At 44.1% G+C, this 23,513-nt stretch overlaps 1 long non-coding RNA gene across 1 annotated transcript in view; it reads left to right on the forward strand.

Annotated features, from left to right (window-relative positions):
• LOC138581970 (uncharacterized) overlaps positions 1-22,913 on the forward strand; it is a 46,128-nt gene extending 23,215 nt beyond the window's left edge. Inside the window, exon 3 of the long non-coding RNA XR_011304910.1 lies at positions 22,590-22,913. This is a non-coding gene — a long non-coding RNA (uncharacterized lncRNA). The remainder of the gene's footprint in view (positions 1-22,589) is intronic.
• The last annotated feature ends 600 nt before the right edge of the window (positions 22,914-23,513 follow it).

The raw sequence follows: 23,513 nt of genomic DNA on the forward strand, positions 1-23,513 counted from the left end.
TGTGTAAGGGTAACCTCACATGGCGCCCTCACTTGCCGAAAAATGATGAAAATAATGTCACTCTCTATATGGTTAAGCTATGCATGCAATTGTGTGTTTTAGTGTAAACGATGACTCACCGATAACACTAATACACATGTTTTAAAGCGATGTGTGCCCAAAACGAAAAAAATATCCTGTTTAATTTGAATGCACAGTTGGATCAAAAACGTATTTTTTAAAATGTTATTTATTTATTTATTTATTTATTTATTCATTTATAGAATTCATTAAGCGCAGCGGTCGCCCTAGCTGAAAGACCAAAAGTAGCCAGCAAAAAACAGGATCAAATCTTATTTAGAAAGGTCGGGTTTCAGGGATCGGCAAAAGGAGAGGTGATTAGCTATCGAGCGAAGGGAGCATGGGAGAGAGTTCCAGAGCTTTACTGCAGCGACAGAGAACGCTCGACTGCCTATCCAGGAATATTTTATCGGGGGGGGGGGCCTGACTTGTTAGCGAAGATTGAGAGCGAAGAGCTCTCGGGGCGGGTGGACATAGGCACAGAATTGTTGATGTTGATGAGAATTGGAGATGTTCAGCCCCCAGTTTGTAAAAAGCTCTATGGACAATGCACAGAGATTTGAACACCAGCACACTTCTATGTATTACTATATTGTGTTGCTAATCCAGTGACTTTTTTTTTTTAAAGTTCCAGGCGATGTCTAGTCTAGCTTCAATGCAACGATTGCCAATGAAGATTGCAAGCCCTGTCGTGCTCCGCCCAGCCCCCCCTGACCTCTCTCTCCCAACCCCCACCGGCACCTCCTCTACCCCACTCTCTCCTTTTGGTTGCAGCCGGAACACCGCCGGTTCCTTTTCTCCACTCCCGCCACTGCATGTGGCCCAGCTGCCCTCTCGTGGCCAGTCCTTGCACGTGCATGAGGGCGGCTAGGCTGTGGGCGTGCTCACCATTCAGTTTGGACCTAATAAGGGCCCCCATCCTGGGAAGTCAAGAGAGTTGCGTGAAAGCAAACACCAGAGTTTCATGAGACAATATGTGAATTAGCACCTGCATAAAGCACACAGCTCAGCTCTAAGTAGGTGGGAAATATTCGCCTTTACTAATGCTCACATTTGCAAAATGCTTGTAAGCGTCTGAAACCAAATATGCACGTGTGTTAAGTGCTCAATGTATAGAACGCAATTTCGATTCTCCCCCTATTTTGCACTGCACAGGCTGCATAAAACACATAACCTTCCAAAGAGGTATGAGGGAAGTGTGAGGGTGTGACTTGCTAAGCGGAAGCAGGTGTGTTGGCCTAATTGCCATATTTGTTCTTGCTCCCAACAGGTTTGCGTTCTTCTGTAGCATTACAGCCCGACAGAGTGGATAGGGCTGTAACAGGCGTTATTGGCCCAGGGCGAAGCAGTCAGTAACGGCCTCGTAGAACAGGCTAATGAAAGCGGCAGTAATTAGAATTCATCTTTGTTATGCCTTGTTTAGATGGCATGAACGGATGAAACGAGAATGAAAGAAACAGACATCCGGCTGTCTCTAAGCCGGCACTTCCCCTTTCAGTGACATGAAATACAATCAGAGTAGAAGGGAAAACATGTGTCCTCATTTCTTATGTTACCTTTCGCATGTTGTAATATGCGTGCAGACTGCTTTTCCTGATAAATCACAGGTCTGTTTCATTTGCACTGAAACTGAGGTGGCGGCTGGGTCAGGGTAGGCAGAAGCCTAGTGCAACATGTGACAAGGTGTTGCCGCCGGGGAATTCCAATAGTCTGAGGGATTCATGGAATATTTGCCCAGTTCAAAGTGAATTTGCACCGCTGAAAAGTGACTTTGCACTGCCGACACAAACCCTGATTCATGGAAACGTGCAAAGTGTATTTTTGCAGTGCAAAGTCTGGGCAACGTCATTGTATAGTCATTTTTGCAGTTCAAAAGGACATTGCACTGACTTTCCACTGCAGAAATACACTTTGCACAGTTCCATGAATCAGGGTTTGTGTTGACAGTGCAAAGCCACTTTTCAACTGTCACTTTGAACCGTGCAAACATTCCATGATTTGAGCCCTGAGGCTCTTATTACAACTTTACACTTGCACAGGCACATGAATGGATAAATCCTCTGCATGGAAGGGTGACTATGGACATAAAGAATCGAGGAATGTAACAGAAAAAAGTTGGGGAACATCGCTCCAGACCGTTCCCGCTCACTTCAATCACTGTGTTTCATAGATGCTAATCTCCAGTGGTGGAAATGGAAAAAATGCAAGGGGGGATGCCACAAGGACCATGGTGGCGGTGGAGTTTGGAGGTAGGGGCAGAGTGCCGAGGGGGCGGAGTTGTGAGGAGGCAGAGTTGACAGTTGGATTCCACTCAAAAGAAATGTTCAAAATAATATTTAATAAATTGTGCAATTTCTTTCATGCTGCTTCTTTCCAAACTCCACACTTTACATCAATTCCACTTTAAATCACTTCCATGGCAGTTGTGCACCCAAATTCCTGTTGGTAATCCAGTGCTTTTTTTGTACATTAAGGGAGCCATCGACACTCTCTATGATATGATATCGTGGGATGTATTAACCCACTCTGCTATACTATGCGGCATCGCTCTGCTATCTATGGTGCAAGAAACAGCAAAAATGGTGGCAAAACTTTTGTGTGTGCCAAAACCTCCAAAACCGCGTTTTTCAACACACAAAAAGATGGCTGCACAACCTGCCACACATGATGCATGTGTAGTGGAAAAGAGCACACGCTGCAGAAAAAGTGCCAGTGGGCTCCATGACAAATAAACATAGAGTGCAGAGGGAGCAGCAGCGCTTTGCAAGTGAAACTCCAGAATTTGCCTGTAAATGACATTTACTTTGCTGCCAAAACTCCAAAATTCCTGTACATAACACTTCTCAACACTCAAAATCTTGGTTGGCGCTAAAATCCATTTAACCTAAGGAAGCACTGTGAATATACAAAGTCCTGAAATGTTAAGAGCAAAACCTCCTCAGCAAAACTGGATTGCCTGTGAATGACAGTTCCTGTCAAAAATCTGAGTGCATCACACCTGCTAATGCGAATGACAGTTTCTGTCAAATGGGCTCTCCTGATTAAGCTTTAAAGTTATTTAAACTAAAAGTCTGCTGGATTAGCAAATATAAAAGGAGTGTTGCTGAAAGAAACACAGATTTCAGTGTTTTTGATCCCACAGGTTTAAATCTAAGGAAGTAATTTATCTATGCCATTTGATGGAACACATTTGTTTTCTGCTGGATTTTAAATCATGAAATTAAGAATAAATTAGCCTGGCTGTGTCTGCAAGAAGTGGAAAAACAGGTTTCCCCCAAAGGGAGGGCATTCCTCTCAGCAGATACTCACTGAATATGTTAATTGTGGGGTAGGACAGACTTTTGTCTGCAGCCAGAGGCTGAACAATGGCAGATTCTCCAGGGCAGAAAATGAGCATGTGAAGAGGTCGTAAACTTGGCTTGCAGAATGTTCCCAAAGGTGGGGGTTACTCCTTGAGGTCCAGGGAGAGACAAACGGTGGACCATTTGCTGCTAAGAACATATAATGAACATTGTTTTGGAGAATCATAGCTTGTTATCAGAAATAGGGAAAAATGTCAAAAGGGCAGAATTGTCAGTCTAATTTTTGACACTACATTTCAAAATGTGGTGGAACTGCGCAGCATATTCTGAACAGGAATGGCGATATATGTCATTTTATGGAAACTGTATTTATGCTAGAGTTGTTAAACTTTACACACACATCCCTATGATAAACACACATATTTGTAGAAATTTGGAGAAAGTTTGAAAATTGTTTTCATGAAGAAATTGACAAAATGCTGCAAAAAGGCGAAACAAGGTCTCACAGCTGCATGATTTTGATGAACAGATACTCCATAAAATATGGAATCCTTGTATGTAATTTTCATAGAGGTTACAAATGTATAAATATATATTTAGGACAAAATTCAATTTTGATACTAGTGGCGAGGGGAGGTTTCTAAGGACTGTAAAAGCCAGATCAAACTCAGGAGATGAGTCTCCTGCAGCAAAAAACTGGCCCAATATTTCCAATCTAGGAAGGAAGCAGAGAGAGTCAATGAGGCTCTCTGTGAAAAGAATGAAAGGCTCCACAAACAGATAGCTGTGCAGGAGCAAATCATTGAGACCAGTAATGCCTTAATAGAGGAGCAAAAAGGTCAGATTTTGGCATGTCATCAGGGAATAGGGGCTGAAAGAGATGAGGTAAGATGGGAAAGAGAAACCCCTGAGCATACCCTCAGGACCCCTGTCATCAGGGACTTTAATCCCTTCAGTTCCATGAACTCTGCCACCATCATGTCCATTGGCTCATATGAACCAAGGACCACTGGGATGGCAGACTTCTGCACAATGAGAAATATGGGACTGACAGATCAGCACCTCCCAGAAATGGATGGGCGGGCATCGCTCTACAGATTCCCAAATATGATAGCTAGCCTCTCTGATCAGGAAGACTCCAGTGAGGGGAGAATCAGAGAAATGGATCCTCAAAAATATCACCTACCAAGGGATCAGTCTGTCAAATTTGGTGGGGAACTCCATGAAACTAGACCCACCAAGAGAATCTTAAAACCCTCTTCCCAGCTAGGGCAGTGGGGACTGGGGGAGGTACTCAGCCAATCCTGGGGGCAAGGGAGAGTCAGAAGACTCTTCTGAGCGCCAGAGGTCTCAAGAGACCAGGCCCTCACATTCTGCCAGCCATTCCCAAGCTCGCAGAATCAGGGAGAGCCTAGAGGATCAGATAGCCACCTCCTGTAGCAGTGCCTCTGAGTCCGAGGATGAGTGGACAAAGGTGACTAAGACGAAAAAGGCCAACAAAATAAAGAGGGCCCTACTGAAAGATCCCCTGAAGCAAATCAAGGCCAATAGGAGTGTCATAACTCCCTATCATAAAAATGCCAAATATTCAGTTTGGGAGCACCTCGAGTTGTATGAGCAAATGATGGATACTTTCCACCTCAAGGATAGCCAAAGTTGCATTCAATATGTCAACTGGACATTTTCCCCTAAATACTCCAGCTTCTTTGAGGGCTGGAGGATCAGAACCACTCAAGATGGTCCACCTATAGGGTGGTCATCTTAAAGCATTTCTCTATACATAGAAACCCTCAGGAGGCCCGCACGGTGGCCTAAAATCTGCAATGTGGGGAAGACCAGGACCCACAAGAATTTGTACAAGAGTTGAAACGTGCCTTTGCGCAGAATTGCGTTCTAGGGAGTTCATCAATACCGTCTTTCATCCACTCTCTAAATACATAATGACCCAGCTGGTGAGGGACTTTCATAAGAAGAGATCACTAGACTGGGTCATTGAACAGGCAACTCGTATTTATGAAGTGCAGAAACCGGTAGAAAATAAAAGTACAAATAAAAACCCAAAACCAACCAACACCCCTGCTGCTGCTAATGTGGCATAGGTTGCCCCCATTTTAGATCTGGAGATGGGTGGGCCTAAAAATATTCCTGTGCAAAATCCTCCTAACCAGTAATCCCACAAATGGGACCCCTAACTCCCCTGACTACATCAGCCCCCATTACAAGGGCAGCAGACCCATCCTGGGCTATGTGTGGACTCCTGGAACAATGGTTTCCAGATTAAGGAAACCCGCGTCCCCTGCACACTATCAACAAAGGCCGTAGCCTATATGGAATTTTATAGGGTACTATTGGTTACCTAATTGCTTTTTGCAAGAATAGTTTTACAATTTCAGTAATTTTCTTTGCTTTGCTATGACTGCAAAAGTGTTCTGGAATCTCCCAATTAATACTTGACAATTTCATCTGTGTATCAGAAAAACAGTAATTTATTCAGATTTTTAACAAAAGACATTCAAAAAAATATTTATAATTTGGCCCAACGCGTTTCGAGTATCAATTTTCACTCTTCATCAGGGGCAATGTGTTCTGAATTCTTTACATTAAGTTTAAACTCTGAAGAAAAAATACATTAAATGAATAATCTAATATTCATATTAATGTTCTTATGTACATTTAGAGCAAAAACAAGGTACTTCATTAATCAGTTAGAGGCACATATAAATGTTAATGTATACATCATTGATTCATTCATTGAAATCTATTCCAGTTTCATTGCTCTAACCAAAACCATTAAAGTAATGAGATTTGCTAATGCTATGAGCCTATTAAGATAACAGACAAACCCATCTTAAGAAGGAAATTGACTTTGTTCCAATTGTGGTTAAAAAATAATTGATTTTGGCTTAGAGCTCATGCTGTAACACACACTTGCTTAAGGAAGTAGACACTCTATTGATAGCTTCTATAATAAAAAAAGGACCTTAGTAGTGATGACTAGTGCAAGAGGTACTAATAAGAAGGTAGAACTTACTTATGCAAGTAATGTAGGACTCCACAGGCAGTCATCTAAGGCTTCTGTGTGGATAGGATGTCCTATTCTGTTAAATAAAGTGAAAAGGAGAGGATATATTGTGAAATTGAGCGAACATTGGCTGTGAGACTCAATGTAGTGCCAGAGTGGCATACTTACAAGTAAAAGAAGATGAAAAAGCAGGCTTCCTATAGTGAGAAGACTCTCCATCCACTTCCAAAATGAAAATGGAAGCGGATTGAGTATTTATAGTCGCGGGTGACGTCACCCGCGCATGCGCGTGATGACGTCACACCGCAGCCATGTTTACTGATTGGTTTACTGAATCTGATGACGGTCGCGGGTGACGTGCTTGCTTAATAGGCTCCTAGCATTAGCAAATCTCATAACTTTAATGGTTTTGTTTAGAGCAATGAAACTGGAATAGATTTGCATGAATGAATCAATGATGTATACAGTAACATTTATATGTGCCTCTAACTGATTAATGAAGTACCTTGTTTTTGCTCTAAATGCACATATGAACATTAATATGAATATTAGATTATTCATTTAATTTATTTTTTCTCCAGAGTTTAAACTTAATGTAAAGAATTCAGAACACATTGCCCCTGACGAAGAGTGAAAATTGATATTCGAAACGCGTTGGGCCAGATTATAAATATTTTTTTTAATGTCTTTTGTTAAAAATCTGAATAAATTACTGTTTTTCTGATAAACAGATGAAATTGTCAAGTATTAATTGGGAGATTCCAGAACACTTTTGCAGTCATAGCAAAGCAAAGAAAATTACTGAAATTGTAAAACTATTCTTGTAAAAAGCAATTAGGTTACGAATAGTACCCTATAAAATTCCATATAGGCTACGGCCTTTGTTGATAGTGTGCAGGGGACGCGGGTTTCCTTAATCTGGAAACCATTGTTCCATGTATCTTCCCCAGCCTAGATACCAAGGCTGAGCATCTCTCCCCTGCACCTCAAACAGCACTATACTTTTGAACTAATCCCTTAGAGCCATTCTTTTACTTACAAGAAAACATATATGAAGACTAGGTGTGCATGGTGATTATCAATCTTTCTCTATGTGTGGCCTCCCCCAGCCCAAGGGGGGGGTCCAACCAGGCAGCTGACATCCCAGGGAAACTCCCTACAGAATCCAGGCCGGAAATGTGAGTAATTCCAGATTTACATCCTGGATTCTGTCAATGCAAGGCTTTCCTGTGGAGGTCAGATATGGCCAAAACAAGAAGAGTCCCCTTGCGCAAGGTCTGACTGACTTGCATGATTGTGCCAGAGAAAACTGTCTCGAGGACGAAAGTCTTAAAATCAAGGACAACATGGAGGCATACCTTAATTCCCCACTCAAAGTCTATGAAGAAGACCAGTGTGAGGGAATGCCCACTGTCTATGTGGATGGGTTCTCCTACCATGTTGACAACAAGGGGGAAAAGGAATTGTGGCCGGCGTGGGGAATGCATGGGTGAATGATGCCCCAGAACCCTCCGCTGGGTACAAAATTGGTCCCCGTAGTAGTCAAGTGGCAGAGCTGCTGGCTGTGCATCAAGCCATCATCACTGCTGTCCAACACCAACCCCACAAACCGGTCATAATCACTGATTCAGATTATGTACGGAACAGGTTTGTGGAGCACCTGGTTAACTGGAAAACCAGATGCATGCTATATGCTAATAATAAACCATTAAAACATGGAAAATAAATACAAAATATTGATGATCTGGTCACCTCAAATGGGATGACCATCTACTGGAAAAAGATTAAGGGTCTTTCTAAAGTAGAGGGACCAGACAAAATTGGAAATGACCTAGCTGATCAGCTGGCCAAAACCGGAGCCATCCAAGGGGATCTACTTGATATTGAGTCCCTGTTGGGGGAAATCCAGATCTATCACTAGGTCCCAGACAAATGCTCAAAATAAATTCTCAACTGCCCAATCGAGTAAGGAGACCCCAGATGCTGATTTGATTACGGCTCAAAAAGGGATCCAATAATTGGCAAGTTTTATCAACACATTTACAACCCTGAGAACTTTCCCCTGACGGATACCGATTGCATTGGGAAAGAGGACCTCAGAGTGTTGATGAAATGTCCAAAAATGTTCTGAATCCAAGACGGTTTGTTGGTGAAGAGATCTATATCTGGCCATGACCAGTGGGTGGTCCCTACCTCATTCCGAAGCCAGATGCTAAGTCACTCCCATGATGCGGCCACAGCTGCTCATCGGGGGTTTCCTACGACATTAGAAATCGTACAAGAGGTTGCATACTGGCCACACATGGGGCAGGACCTCGACCAATACTTGAAGGGGTGTCTTGTGTGTGCGCAATTTTAGCCAACCTCACTCATACACTGTGCTCCCCTCCATAAGTGGAGGATGACACTGCCTTGGTTCGATTTGCAAGTCAATTTTATCGTGCCCGTGATTCGCTCCTCTAGGGGGAACAAGTACATGTTGACCGTAACATGCTTGTTTACTAAATGGGTGGAATGTCTCCCAGCCCCAAATTGCAAGGCCGAAACAGCAGCTGCCCTGGTGATCAATCAGATCTTCTCGCGTTTTGGACTGCCCCAAAGGATTGAGTCAGACCAAGGTAGTCACTTCACTAGCGAAGCGATGACAAAGATGTGGGAGATACTTGGGGTAAAAGGAAACTACACATCGCCTACCGGAAGTCCTCTAGTGGTGGAGTTGGGAGGTACAATAAAAATATTGTGAGCATATTAAAAAAGTTTGTGGCAGATTCTGGGCCAAGTTGGGACATTCGATTACTCCTTGTCCTGATCGCCATCAGATCTACCCCTTCTTCTGCAAGAAAAATGTCTCCATTTGAGCTGATGACTGGACAAAATATGGTGCTACCCCGGCATCTGCTCTACAGAACCCAAGAGCAGACCTTGATAAATGCCTCCACAACTCATGAGTATGTGAAAATCTGAGAAACACCTTCAACATGCTTTTGCCTGCGCTCAGCGGAATCTAGAAAGATCTGCAGACAGTATGAAGACCCACTATGACCTTAAAACAACTAAAAAAGAATATCAATTAGGAGACCGAGTCTACTTGTACAATTTCCAAAGGAACCAAGCCAAAGAGTGCAAATTCCTCCCAACTTGGCAGGGTCCTTTTGAAATTGTGGACAGAATCCCACCAGTCGCCTATAGAATCCGCATCCCCATGTGCAATTTGACAGAAGGGGAACACAAGTGGGTCCACATAATCTATCTTTAGAGTAGCTGCTTTTGAATTCGCAAGCAACCAAAGGAGATCCACAACTCATTATGAACTTATTGAGTCTGATATTGAAGAACAACTACTTTAGATTCCAAGGAAATTACTATCTACAAACCACGGGGACATCAATGGGGTCAGCGATGGCCCCGGTGTACGCCAATACCTTTATGTACAGGTTTGAATATACCCACGTCCTAGAAAACAGTGAGTGGTCAGACAAGATACTGTTATGGAAACGTTTCATCGACGATATCTTCGGGATCTGGTGTGGGACACAAGAGGAATTAACATCATTCTTCAATGACCTTAACTCAACACATCACAGTATTAAGTTTACCATGGAAAGAGGGGCCCCGTCTCTACATTTCCTAGATGTCTGCCTAGAAATCAAAAACAACCAGATCACCACGAATGTTTACCATAAACCAACTGACGTGAATAACTTATTACACTTCTCAAGTTTTCACCCAAAATCAATGTTGGACAGCTTGCCATACAGCCAAATCTTAAAGGCTCAAAAGAACCATCTCTGACCCAGCAGGCCTTGATGTGGAGTGTACTAAGCTTCTGGAGAAATTTGAAAAGAGGGGTTATCCACATACGGTTTTAACAGCGGCTAAAGAGAGATCGTCGGTCTTAAGTAAAGAACAATTGTTGACCGCTAAAGTTAAGAACAAGGATACACCGTTACTATATATCTCCAAATATTCTAGACAAAGTTTTCAAGTGGGGAGATCCATTAAGAAACACTGGAGCATTCTCCATAGTGATCCACTTTTGCAAGAGTTATTCCCAAAAACCCCTATGATGGCTTTGAAAAGGGGACAAAATCTTAGGGATAAGCTAGTGAGAGCCGAGAAGCCTCCGAAAGAAAAACAAATGCTGTTAAGCTCAAGGAAAAAAGGAACATATCCTTGCTTAGCCTGCTCACATTGTAACAATATAATGAAAGGAGAATATGTGACACACCCCCAGACCGGTAAAAAATATAAACTTAAGGATTTTGCCACCTGCATTTCTACAGGAGTGATATATGCTATCAAATGTTCATGCAGCAAATTGTATGTTGGTCAGACCACCAGGGCAGTGAAAGACAGGATAACGGAACACAAGTCTAACATCAGATGCAAGAATGTGAAATCTCCCCTTGCTAGGCACTTCTCACAATCTTTACACACAGTAGCCCAAGTAAAGTACATGGTCTAGGTGGTTGTCAAAAAGCCATACAGAGGGAGTGATTACCAATCAACCCTATCACGCAGAGAAAAATACTGGATAGTCCTTCTGGACACTCTCAGCCCCAGAGGACTCAATGAGGAGTTTTCCCTGAGATGTTTTATTTGAAATACATGTGACCAAATACATTTTTGCTTTTTGTTGACCTTTATTGGATGACAAATACATTTCCTTACTGTATGTGCTCATATTTGCATGTAGACTGTATTGGCATCATCCACCTATGGCATTGCATTTGCAGGATGTATTAATCTACAGTAGAATACCTGTTAAACCTAGGCAAGTCCGGGATTTGTCAACCGGTCCACTGGGTTAATGGGATTCTAAGTACAACATTGAATAACATATTAGGCATCATGAATCTCTTGACTTTACTGTCGCATTTAACAACTAAGATTATGCGTAATATTCACTACGCATCATGTTATTAACTTGGAACGTCACATACTACACAAATTGCATCTGTAACAAGCACCAACCCACAGTGGAATGTCATCATCACTGTATATTAGAGATACCATGAATTTCTTCTTACTTAGCACCACCAGTCAATGTGACCACTCTATAATCTCCACAAGCCGCTTATATTCTTATTGGGTTTCATACTTCTGTTTTGCTATGACACTTGTCACTAGCAGGACACTTGATATTTTGCTTTATACTCAGCACTAATACATTTGACCAATTCATTTGACATCACTACTTCAGAACGGTTAGTTCTATCGTGTCCATATTATGGACACATTATATTTCATTATGTGTATAAGCACTAGCTCTACCAGACTCCATCTTAAGATGGCACCCACGCACTACATCCTATTCCTAAGACTGCATGTTCACATAATACAGTGTATAGTCCTTCCTTTATATTGATTAGCCAAGCGTGATCTTTGTTATCAGTCACCTAGATACCGTTCCATCATCTAGGTAGGCTTCCTAGGCAACAGCGTAGCAGCGTAGCCAACCGCAACCCTTGTGAGCAACGCTTCGCCCGCAGTCATATACTCACGGCCGAAGCCTCCCCGCCTTTGAACTTCACGAAACTCAGAACGCTAGCGTGATTTGTGCCCGCAGCTTTCGAGTTGTTACTTCCGTGTATCCTGGATTGCTGACAATTTGCTCAGCTTGAATTTCAGCGCTGGGTAAGCACAAGAACCCACCATTTAGCACCTTTAAATATGATTGCCGCCTCAAGATATTTTCACAATATTCATTAGTGCTGTATACATAAGATAATTATGAGCCTTATTACGTTGTAGGTTCCACTCTTTAAAGCACTGGGAGTATTTACTGCGTCCTGAGGACTTATCCACTGTTGTACATCATCTTCAGCTCGCACTATATCTAAAAACACGTTGTCATCCCGGACCTGACTACACGCTAAGTGAGAGGTATGCCTTCTGCATTGACTCTCTGAGCTTTACAAGCTCACACTTGCCTGTTACTTAATAGTATTTCCTTAATATGTTACCGAGCGTACATCTAACATCTGTAGTCTGTTTGTGATATTCTGCCCCAGTAAGATTAAACACTAGCATTAAATCACATTATTGTTCTGTTCACATTTAGATTGCCGCCCTGGCTACAGGGAGGCTGGCCATCTTGCTGAAGTTTGAGGACCAATACCAATATATCACGCCTTAGAGGCAGTTACGCATTTTTTTCAAGAGTATCATAAAGGTATGTAGGTTTCCACCTTTGCTCAATATGCCGTGTTTTGGCATAATACCCGTTTAACTTTTATAATAGCTTTACGTGGATAATACACTTGGGTGTTTATTCCTTTATCATTACAGACACGCTTACTGTGAGGATTGTTTATTGGTCACAGTGACATTTCCCCCTATGGGATAGGTGCTTATTGGATCAAATGTAACCCATATAATGAATATGATTCATACTTTGGCCTGTTAATATTTAGCTAATCATTCCTCAATTAATGGATTTTGCCTTTGCCTAAATACATGCTTTACGAGCACTTGATCTATGATTATTTATTAGTCAGAAACCTGACATGCCTTTTTCATTTCATTTTCTCTACAGTTTACAATTTGTTTGGCTCAGGAATAAGGGATATGGATCCTGAAACCCGTCAGCCATTGTTTATTTGAATTGTAATTGTATATACTGCACATTGTTCTAAAAGGTTGTTCAACGTTTGTTTTTGGTCCCAGCATCATAAGATTCATTGACAAAAAATGAGCCTTAACAATTAAACTCTTTAATTTTAAGTATATGGTTGTTCTAAATATTGTATGATTGAATATTTACTTTACCTCATACATATGTTCTATGGAGATTGATTCTTAACCGTTATTATACGGGATACTAATAGCGTTCAGGGGACGGGAGGGCTCCTACCTATGGATCCTCTTTTTTCTCAGTATGGATAGGTATTTGTGATCCTGTGCCAGGGTCACGTTTCCTCCCCCGCACCTTAAAAGATTACTTACATCATTTACACATATTCCTTAAACTTTAAGATACTAGGTGCGTGCATCTACAACCCTTCCCAAAGTGGGTCCACATAAACCAGCTAAAGAGTTGCCATCCCAGGCATACTTTGCGGCAGATAGAAGGGATTAAGGGAAACCCAGGTGATTATACCTGAGAAAATTGGTAAATTATCACTGAATGATATGGGGAATATGGCCATTGTTAAGGAATCCAAGTGTCTTTCCCACTGCTGACATCCCCCGAAAATGTGTGGACACAGTAGTGGGAACATTTCCATAACCATGCTATGTTCTGTTTTCTAGCATTTGAACTAAGAATCATCCCAAGAATCACCAAGGAGGACCACTTGGGGACCGGGAGGCAAAACATAAGGAATCCGGAATATCGTCCCATCCCAACCCGAACCGGCGCGGAGAGTATGTTGCCTCAATCACTGACGGGAGAAGCAACTGAATTTCTCCACATGGACAGAAAAGAACATATCAATCGCCCGACTACCTCTCGACTGAAAGTCAAAATGAAGTTGTGAGGGGGATTTGGGGAATGTATTGACCCACTCTGCTATACTCTGCAGCATCGCTCTGCTATCTGTAGTGCAAGAAACAGCAAAAATGGCGTCAAAAGCCAAAACCTCCAACACCGCGTTTTTCAACACACAAATAGATGGCTGCACAACCTGCCATCCATGGTGCATGTGTGGTGGAAAAGAGCACACGCTGTGGAAAAAGGGCCAGTGGGCTCCATGACAAATAAACATAGAGTGCAGGGGGAGCAGCAGCGCTTTGCAAGTGAAACTCCAGAATTTGCCTATAAATGACATTTATTTTTCTGCTAAAACTCTGAAATGCCTGTACACAACAATTCTCAACACTCAAAGGCCCTCATTCCGAGTTTGGAGGTAAGTAACGTCCCTTTCCGGCATTGGTGTAAATAGCGTGTCTGGGCTGTCACCAGTCCGCTAATAGAGGACTTTCCGACTTTGCGGGCACAAGCTTTACGCCATGCCGGTAACGTCATTTGCGCCATGCCGTAAAAGGCACCCAAAATGCCCTAAGCGGCATCAATCATAGTGCAGATAACACTACCGACATTGTTCCATGCGGCATTAGCGGTGACTGTAAATACTGGTGACCGTTTATAGCGGTCACCAGTATTTACAGTCACCGCTAATAAGCGGAACCAGAAGTAGCGCCATTGCACGGGAACGGGAAGAAGCATGGTGGCCATCTTTAAAAACACAATCCGTTGCCATCCTCACCACACAGGACCCCTGGGACTCTGCTGGTTTTCGGAAAAGATACACCTCCAACACCACTATGCCCAAGGCCCTGAAGAATGGAGCTGCCGCCAGTGGAAATAAAGGTTCAGTGAGGATGAGCTGCAGATGCTGGTAGACACACTGCAGGAGCATGCTGCCACAGTGTTCTCAAGCAACACTAAGAGAGTGGCTGTACTAAAGAAGAAAGAGACCTGGGCACTTGTTGCCCAGAAGGTCAGTGCAGTGGGGAACACCCCACACACGAATAAAGACTGTAAACATCCTCTCAGTGAACCGCAGCCAGGCCACGGGAACAGGAGGAGGTCCCAGTTACCCGATCAAGCTCACCCCATGGGAGGACATCTGCGCCAGCGTGATAGGGATGGAAGGCATCAAAGGTGTTGGCGAGATAGAGTGTGGCGCCACAATATCAGGTGATGGAGGTGAGTGTCCAAAGTAAACATTGCAATGGCAAATCTGATGAAAGTCAACCAATATGTCAGTTCAAAGAGTCAAGCCATGGTCCCACACACACACACACACACACACTTGCAGCAAAGTCGGCTGATGCATTACAGACACATGCAGATGCCTGGTGCAAGGCAATATTGTACATGACACATACCACACAAAGATGTAAATGCCACGAGTCACACAGCGGGCATGGCCAAAATACTATGCATGTCAGATAGCACAGCTCTTGGGCAAAATGAGTGATGCCGACATATGCCTGCATAAACCACACATGTATCAAAGAACATGCTCATCCAAACACAAATGCCTATTTGCCCCAATTGTGTGGGTGAGCAATTGTCCTAATGTATATATGATGCCTATCAATACATCACTCATTCCGTCCCTCTCTTCGACCCCCACAGGCACTGACCATGACAGCGATGGGCAGGATGCAACCCCTGCACAGGCAACACCCTGGAAGAGGTCACGGGATGACAGCAACCACCCATCAACCTCGAGGGGACAACCCAGGGGGAGCAGTGTACCAACGGGCAAGCCACCCCAGGTACCCATCACACCGGTGCCACCAAGGCCCATAGAGGGCGAAGCACCACCATCACCACCACCACCCATTGGCCGTCCTGATGATACATGAGAGGCACAACACTCCGAGGAGTCGGGTTTGGCTGGGGAGGTGGCCGCCACGGCACCCCTGCCTGTGGAGGACACACAGGACGACATCTGGGTGCCCATGGAGGACTATGTTTCGGAAGTGGTCCATACCCCAACTCCACCGACATCTCCCCAAGTATCGTCGCTCGATACAGAGCATGCCACCACCCCGGAGCAGTCTGGTCAAGAGCAGACGGAGGGACACTTCAGCCCAATTTACACAACTACGGAGGCTGAGCAGGCTAGGCAGGACAGCCAGGGGCCAACTACCTCCACAGGTGCACCCGCTGGGCTGCAGCGGTCTGACCTGCTTACTGCACTTGTGCAGGAGTTTGTCCAGGACAACAGACTGGCCATAGAGGAGTGGCAACCGGATTTAGCCGCCCTAGGCAGGTCCATCACAGACAGCACTTCCTCCATGGCAAAAATCATTCACTGACAACACCAGTCTCCTCTCCGAGGAGGTCTCAGCTCTCCGGCAGGTGTTAGGCCGCATAGCAGATGCCATGGAGGCAGGGCATCCCCCTACACTATCACAGCAGGTGGCCACACCGTCTTCCTCCAGTTCTACTCAAACAAGCCCGATCCACAGGTCGGCACGTACCCTGCGCCGGCAAGACATGCCGCCCCCTGGACCAGGGAGTGCCAATTAATCGACACGGCAGCCTCTTGTAAGCTTTGGAGACTCAATGGGACTTGTGGGGGGGAGTTGTGGGGGTAGGGGGAGGAGTGAGGGTATGTGGGGAAGTTGTGGGGGGAGGGGGAGAGGTGAGTGTCTGTGGGGAAGTTGTGGGGGTGGGGGGAGGGGTTTGAGGTTGAGGTTGGTGGAGGGTTTTTGCACTTACATTTACATTGTTATATTTAATACACCCGTTGTGTAGAAAACAAGACCTGAGTGGACATTCTTCATTGTGCATGTATCATTTATTCATTTACAGTGCATAGTGTACATGTACCCCCACACCCAGTGCCCTCTGTCCAACCATCACGTCACCCTCTGCTGCCATGTGTGTCAGAAATATTGTGCAATCACTGACTGGTGCACAGCACGTCGCTCCTGTGCATCGGCACCACGATGATGTACACCCACATCTTCTCTTCACCTTTATCATCACCAGGTGGTAGCAGTTCAATGTCAGGGGGCAGGGGCACGTTCCGGCGGATGCACATATTGTGCAGCATGACACCTGCCATGATGATCTTGGCCACCTTCTCATGCTTGTAGAGGAGTGCCCCACCAGACCGGCTGAGGCAGCAAAATCGTGCCTTCAACAGGCTAAATGTCTGCCCGATGACCACACGGGTACGGATATGGGAACGATTGTAGTCCTCCTCGTGCCTGTTCTGTGGGTTTCAGACAGGGGTGAGGAGCCACGGCTTAATGGGATAGCCACTATCACCTGCATGAGAGGCAATAAAAGGTAAATGTTAGTCAATTAATGATGGACAGCTGTACTAGTCACATATGCCTGCAGTTTATCGTTGCCCACATGCACATGCTAATGGATGTATTTACGCCATCTCCAGCCCCTCAATGTGTCCTGTGGCATGGACTAATGGTGTGGGTTGCATCTTCAAGATGATACATGGTGTGCACTGACGTGTTGCGTATGCATCGTGTACGCATGCAGCTGTATTCGTGTCAGAATTCTGATGTGTTGTGTTCTGTGAGATTTACTTAGAGGGAGCGTTGGCAGTAGTCTGTGCAATATTGGGCAATCAGCACTGATCATTCCCATGGTGACATACAGCAGTCCTGTGGGTGTGCCGGCCCTGTGACAGACAGTGGATTCCCTAGTTTGTTCAGTTTGATGCACTCACAGGGATGCTTGTCCTGTGTGGTGATATGCTGGAGACAGCAACATAGTGCATATGCACTGCAAGTTGCTGGATGGCGTTACCGAGGGTGACGGCCGCTGATGAGTGGTGCACGTGTTGTGGGATGTGGGCTGGTTTTCTGTTAGTCATGTAGTGATGGCTGTCGACCTTACTTTATTCATATGGTATTTGGGTGTCATGTACAGTTTGTGATGGTTTGGGGAACATTGACAGCATGGTGGTGTGTGCATGTCTCCACCCATTTCAATGCCATGTGCCAGTCCTGCAACTTACCAAGCAGCCAGGCACGTCGTCCAGCATGTTGCTCCATGAAGCGTGGCAGCGTGGTGTTCCGCAGGACCATAGAGTCAAGAGTTGATCCGGGATATTGTGCACAACAATGTGTGATGATCTTGCTGGCGTCGCATACCATCTGCACAGTGATGGAGTGGTATGGCTTGCGGTTGTGGTACACCACCTACATGGCATGCGGGACCACCAACTCCACGTGGGTGCAGTCAAGGGCACCTACACAATTTGACATGCCTGCCAGTGCATGGAAGGCAACTTTTGTATCAAATATCTCCTGTGGAGTCCGTGGTAGGGATATGTAGTCCCTTGTGTGCTTGAGGAGGGCATCCAGCACTTGGTTCTGAATGCGAGAAAATAGGGCTTGTGATATGCCATGCATGTGCCCCACTGTGTGCTGGTAGGTGCCTGTGGCAAGGAAGTGGAGCACAGACACTACCTTCAGTAGAGTGAGGATTGGGGTGCGTATTTTGATGAGGCTCACTGTGTCGTGTATCAGGTCCACTATGGTGGTGATGGTGTCCCGGTCCAGACGGTACAAGGTGTGGATGTGCTCACGGGTTAGGTTGAAAGGACTGGCTCTGATGTGAGGGATTGGGGCTGCTGGCATGGTAACGGTGGCTGCACTGGTGGGGCATGCTGGGCCTGTCTCACCCTCCTTCTCCTCCTGCGTCTCCTCTCTGGTGCCGGCTGTTGTTGTTGTTGTTGATGTTGTGGCAATGCAAGCATGTCCTCCGGCTCCAGTAATGCTACTACTATTGGAATCATCTTGGTGTGTGGGTGTGCTCCTTTCGTACTGGGCCAGACTCCATTGCCTCCACCTGTGCTGATTGTGTGCACTTGTGGCAGTTGGGAACACAGCTCAAGGCATTTTACGGTAGGTCGGCGATGCCGGTATTAATGGCATGCCGGTAACCACTTTTTCCACCTTCTTGAGGCTGTTATTTGCATGTCCGCTTCACTTTGATCTACTCCAGTTCACGGCATGCCGCTATTGCCGGTATGGTGGGTCGTGTGCCCATGCCCAGATCGCTATTTACGGCACCGTACTTTACGATGCCGCTAATAGCGGTCGGGCTGGTCAGAATAGCCCGTAGTGGTAAACGATGCCGGTATTCCTTTAACAGCATCATTGTTCCCTTAGCACCAACCTCGGAATGACTCCCAAAATCTTGCTTGGTGCTAAAATCCATTTAACCTAATGAAGTACTTAGAATGTACAAAGTCAAATGTTATGAGCAAAACCTCCTCAGCAAACCTGGATTCCCTGTGAATGACAGTTCCTGTGAACAATCTGAGTGCAGCACCCTGGGCTACCTTTGAATGACAGTTCCTGTCAAATGGGCTCTTCTGATTAAGCTTTAAAGTTATCTGAACTAAAAGTCTGCCGGATTAGCAAATATAAAATGATTGTTGCTGAAAGAAACACAGATTTCAGTTGTTTTTGACCCCACAGGTTTACATCTAAGAAAGTAATTTATCTATGTCATTTGATGAAACAAGTTTGTTTTCTGCTGGATTTTAAGTCAAGAAATTAAGACTAAATTAGCCTGGCTGGGTCTGCAAGAAGTGGAAAAATAGGTTTGCCCCAAGGGGAGGGCATTCCTCTCAGCAGATACTAACTGATATATGATAATTGTGGGGTAGGACAGACTTTTGTCTGCAGCCAGAGGCTTAACAATGGCAGATTCTCCAGGCCAGGAAATGGATGTGTGAAGAGGTTGTAAACTTGGCTTGCAAAATGTTCCCAAATGTAGGGGCTACTCTTCGAGCTCCAGGGAGAGACAAAAGGCGGACCATTTGCTGCTAAGAACATGTAATGAACATTTTTTTAGCGACTCATAATTTATCAGAAATTGTGAAAAATATCAAAAGGGCAGATTTGTTAGTCTAATTTTTGGCACTACATTTCAAAATGTGGTGGAACTGTGTAGCATATTCTGAACAGGAATGCTGATATATGTGATTTTATGGAAACTGTATTTATGTTAGAGTTGTTAAACTTAACACACACATCCCTATGATAAACACACATTTTTGTAGAAATTTGGAGAACGTTTGAAAATTGTTTTCATGAAGAAATTGACAAAATGCTGCAAAAGGCAAAACAAAATCTCATAGCTGCGGGATTTTGATGAACAGATACTCCATAAAATATGGAATCCTTGTATTTAATTTTCATAGAGGTTACAAATGTATAAATATGTATTTAGGACAAAATTTGATGTTGATACTATTGGCTAGGGCAGGTTTCTAAGGACTGTAAAAGCCAAACCATATATATGACATCATCCGTCCTTGATCCAATCACTTGAGTGCAAGGCGAAGATGAGGCTCTGAGCCAATCCCCATCCACAGGGGCGAGTTTAGTCAAGCTGGCCCATACACCCATTTTTGTGATGTCGTTTGAAAGGATAAATAGAGACAGCTCACAACACATAGGGACTCAGTCTTCTGATTCCAGGGAATCACTCTGATCCAGCATTCAACATCCAGCATTCAACATCCTTCCAGATCCAGATGCCAAGGACCAGGCCAAGCAATAGCTGAACCATTTTCAGCAAGGCCTCAATCCTCAACTTATCCTTACAACCGAGTTAAGCATTGTGGTGTGAGAAAGCATCCTGAAACTAGCATCCTGAAACTATCTGGCTTGCTACCATAAGGCTTGCCTGATGAACTCGGTATTCTGCTGATTTGAAATACCCAGAAACAAGAAGGGCAGATCCTGTGCAGTTCTATTGACCGGCCTAGCTGATCCAGTGCTGCGCCTGATGTGCTGTCTTTCCTTGATAGATCCAATCCATTGACCAGAACCGTGACTGTCAAAAATCTAAAATCCCAGTGGATTGTGAGTATTAATAGGACGCTAGAGAACTACTGTATACCTTGCATTATCTTGTTCCTTTCTGATCTCTGAACTATCCCTACTTTCCTAGCCAGTAACAGTGTCAAAATCTTTAGTGCTATCTTATTCTGTCTAGTTGCTAAAGCGTCATTTTTATAGTCATCTTTATTTGTGTCACTCTGATCCATAAATCCCACTTTGAGTGTTTGGACTGGTGCCGGCGGGGAAGGTGATGGGGATCTGTTACTGAAGTCATGAATCAGTCTCAGAGCTTACTTCCTCCCGACTTGGTTGCCTAGCCTGAACGCTCTAGCCTTGAATGAAAGCATAAGACATATTTTCTGATTCTAAACTGAAGTCCTGGTTCAAATGCGTGTCTTTATTTTCAAAAACACCTCTCACTAAAACCTCTATAAATCCCTCAGCTTTTAGGATAGAAGCAGAATTTCAACTCCCACTTGTACCTAACATGCTCAGCTACATTCACAACTCAAAATCGCATTGCAAAACAGTGTGATTAACTCGTTATATCAAAAATCACACAAGTAAAAGTTGCCACAAATTGACATTTGGCAAAGTTTTACACGTGTGAATTCCCTTTAAATTATTTCCCACTCGGCCTTTGAGATCCCAACTGTTTCCTTTTGATTAAATCATTGCTTGTGTCGGCTTGTATCTGTTCAAAGTGGCTCCCGTAGGAATTTATAATAATTTAAGCATTTTTAACATATTTTGTTTTTTTGCTCAGCCAATTTCAAAGCCATACTTACAGTTGAAAAGTCAAATTAATTTTCTCTTGTGTTTAAGGGGGGAAGGTGGGATTGATATTCTGTTTGGTCTGCTGTATTCCTGAATACCAGCTCTCTACTCACATCTATTTAAATTGCCTATTGATGGGTTGAGGGGCTTTGCAAGGGGAACCCCTAACCATAGTGCTTTCTGTTCCAAACCAACTCAGAAGTATTATTTTCTTTGCTGCATTATTTTTGTGTTCATTACTTCATTCCTAGTGCATTAAAGATATTATTCATTGTTCCTGTCACCCCATTGGTGATTGTTGTTACCTATTAAAAATATATTGTGATTTTAAATTCTAAATACATAACCAAATAATTACCTTTAGAACTAGCCTGATTCCTGGTTCAGTGTAACCTGGGGGGTATTTTGAGGAGGGTGTGATATGAGTGGTATATCATTAAGAATATTGAACTTATAGATAAAAATAAATAAGGGTTTCATTTAGGCACTACATGCTGGGCGAGACTTGGGTGTGTGCCAGATTGAAATCACTTATAGCATGATATGATAGGTTATTTATAATGCCCTTAATACCCAGAGGTTTCTAAGCGCAGACCCGTGGATCTAACCTGTATTGCTCTGTGTTGTCTCCTTGACAGAGTAGCTCAGCAGGTTGAGAGACCATTGCTGAGATGTTATATATTCAAAACTGGTTGTTAATCATATGACTTGTTGCAATGCCTTATTAAAATACAAGTGCTATAAAATATGCTTGGCCAGGGGGTGGGTTGGACTGGTTGCTTGCTTACATTCAAGGCAGAGGTGGGGGTATTTCTGCCCCTGTGGTGAAAATTATTTGTGATTAAACAGTTTGACATGCATATAACATCTTTATATATATAACCTGTGATAAAACATAAACGGGAACACAAATTACAGAGTATGTGTGGTAGTATGACAGACAAAAAAAAAAATCAAAGAAAAGTTGTGAATGCAAGCAGCATTTTTCAGTTTGGAAATAACTTTTGTTTTTCTATGGAAGTTGAAATGCACCTTTGGAAAACAATAGCGTTCCCAGCATGTAGAAAGCCTGCTTTCAACAGTGATGCCCAGTTATGTTCATGGCCCATTGATTCCTGTGGTTTCCCTTTCAGGCCAAAAGAAAGAAAACAGGCTGAGACTGCAGACGCGCGAATGACAGCCGGTGAAAGAAGCAGAGCGCAGATTAGGTCACCAAGCTCCCAGCTTCTCTCGGCGAAGCTGAGGGCACGGTATAACCTGGTCAGGGCTGAAGCTGGCTGGGTCCTGAGACATCTGATGCCCGTTCTCAGACCCGGCAAGGGCCGGCCCATTGGTCAGCGCTGCTAATCTCTCTACCAACAGTACTGCATTAATGTATACAATGCCTAGCCCAATTCTGGCACAATCCTGCTGTAAAGTTCACGCTGTAAGCAATCAAATAAAATAATCCAGCCCTCTTTTGTATTTGCCTCCCAGAACCTGTGGGCCTGCATTTCCTGTGTAATTGGTAGATTAAAGACAAAAAGACTGGGCCTGCACCCTCCCCATGCAATGGTCATTTTGGCATGCGTGTTATATAGCTATAGATCACTAAAACAGTTTTATGCCAGAGGTGAATTTTCCCAAATGTTTTGCTCACTGTTCAAACTGGGCTTGAGGCAAAGGATAAGTCTCGCAGTCCTGTTCTGGATAAGTTGAAGAGGGCGGAGAGTAGAAGCAGGCAGATTTAGAAAGAGGCTGTTGCAATAGTCGAGCCTAGAGAGAACCAGACCTCTGGAGGCAGTGATCTTTTGGTGGAAGGAGAGGAGAGGAAAAATACCTCTGAGGAGGTGCAGCTGGTAGTGTGACTTCTTAGAGATGTCAGAGATGTGAGGAAAGAAGGAGAATGTGGAGTCTAAGATGACCCGAGGTTTTTAGCCTCACAGGTGGGCATAGGAAGAGGGCCAAGAGAGGCCGGCCAGAGAGTGGCAGGACAGGAGGGAGCGGGTGTGCTGATGAGGAGCATCTCAGTCTTACTGTCATTAAGGCAGAGTACATTGGTGGCACACCACTCCTGG

Source organism: Ambystoma mexicanum, chromosome 3q, assembly GCF_040938575.1.
Source record: "Ambystoma mexicanum isolate Mex_15411 chromosome 3q, UKY_AmexF1_1, whole genome shotgun sequence".
Taxonomy (NCBI): domain Eukaryota; kingdom Metazoa; phylum Chordata; class Amphibia; order Caudata; family Ambystomatidae; genus Ambystoma; species Ambystoma mexicanum.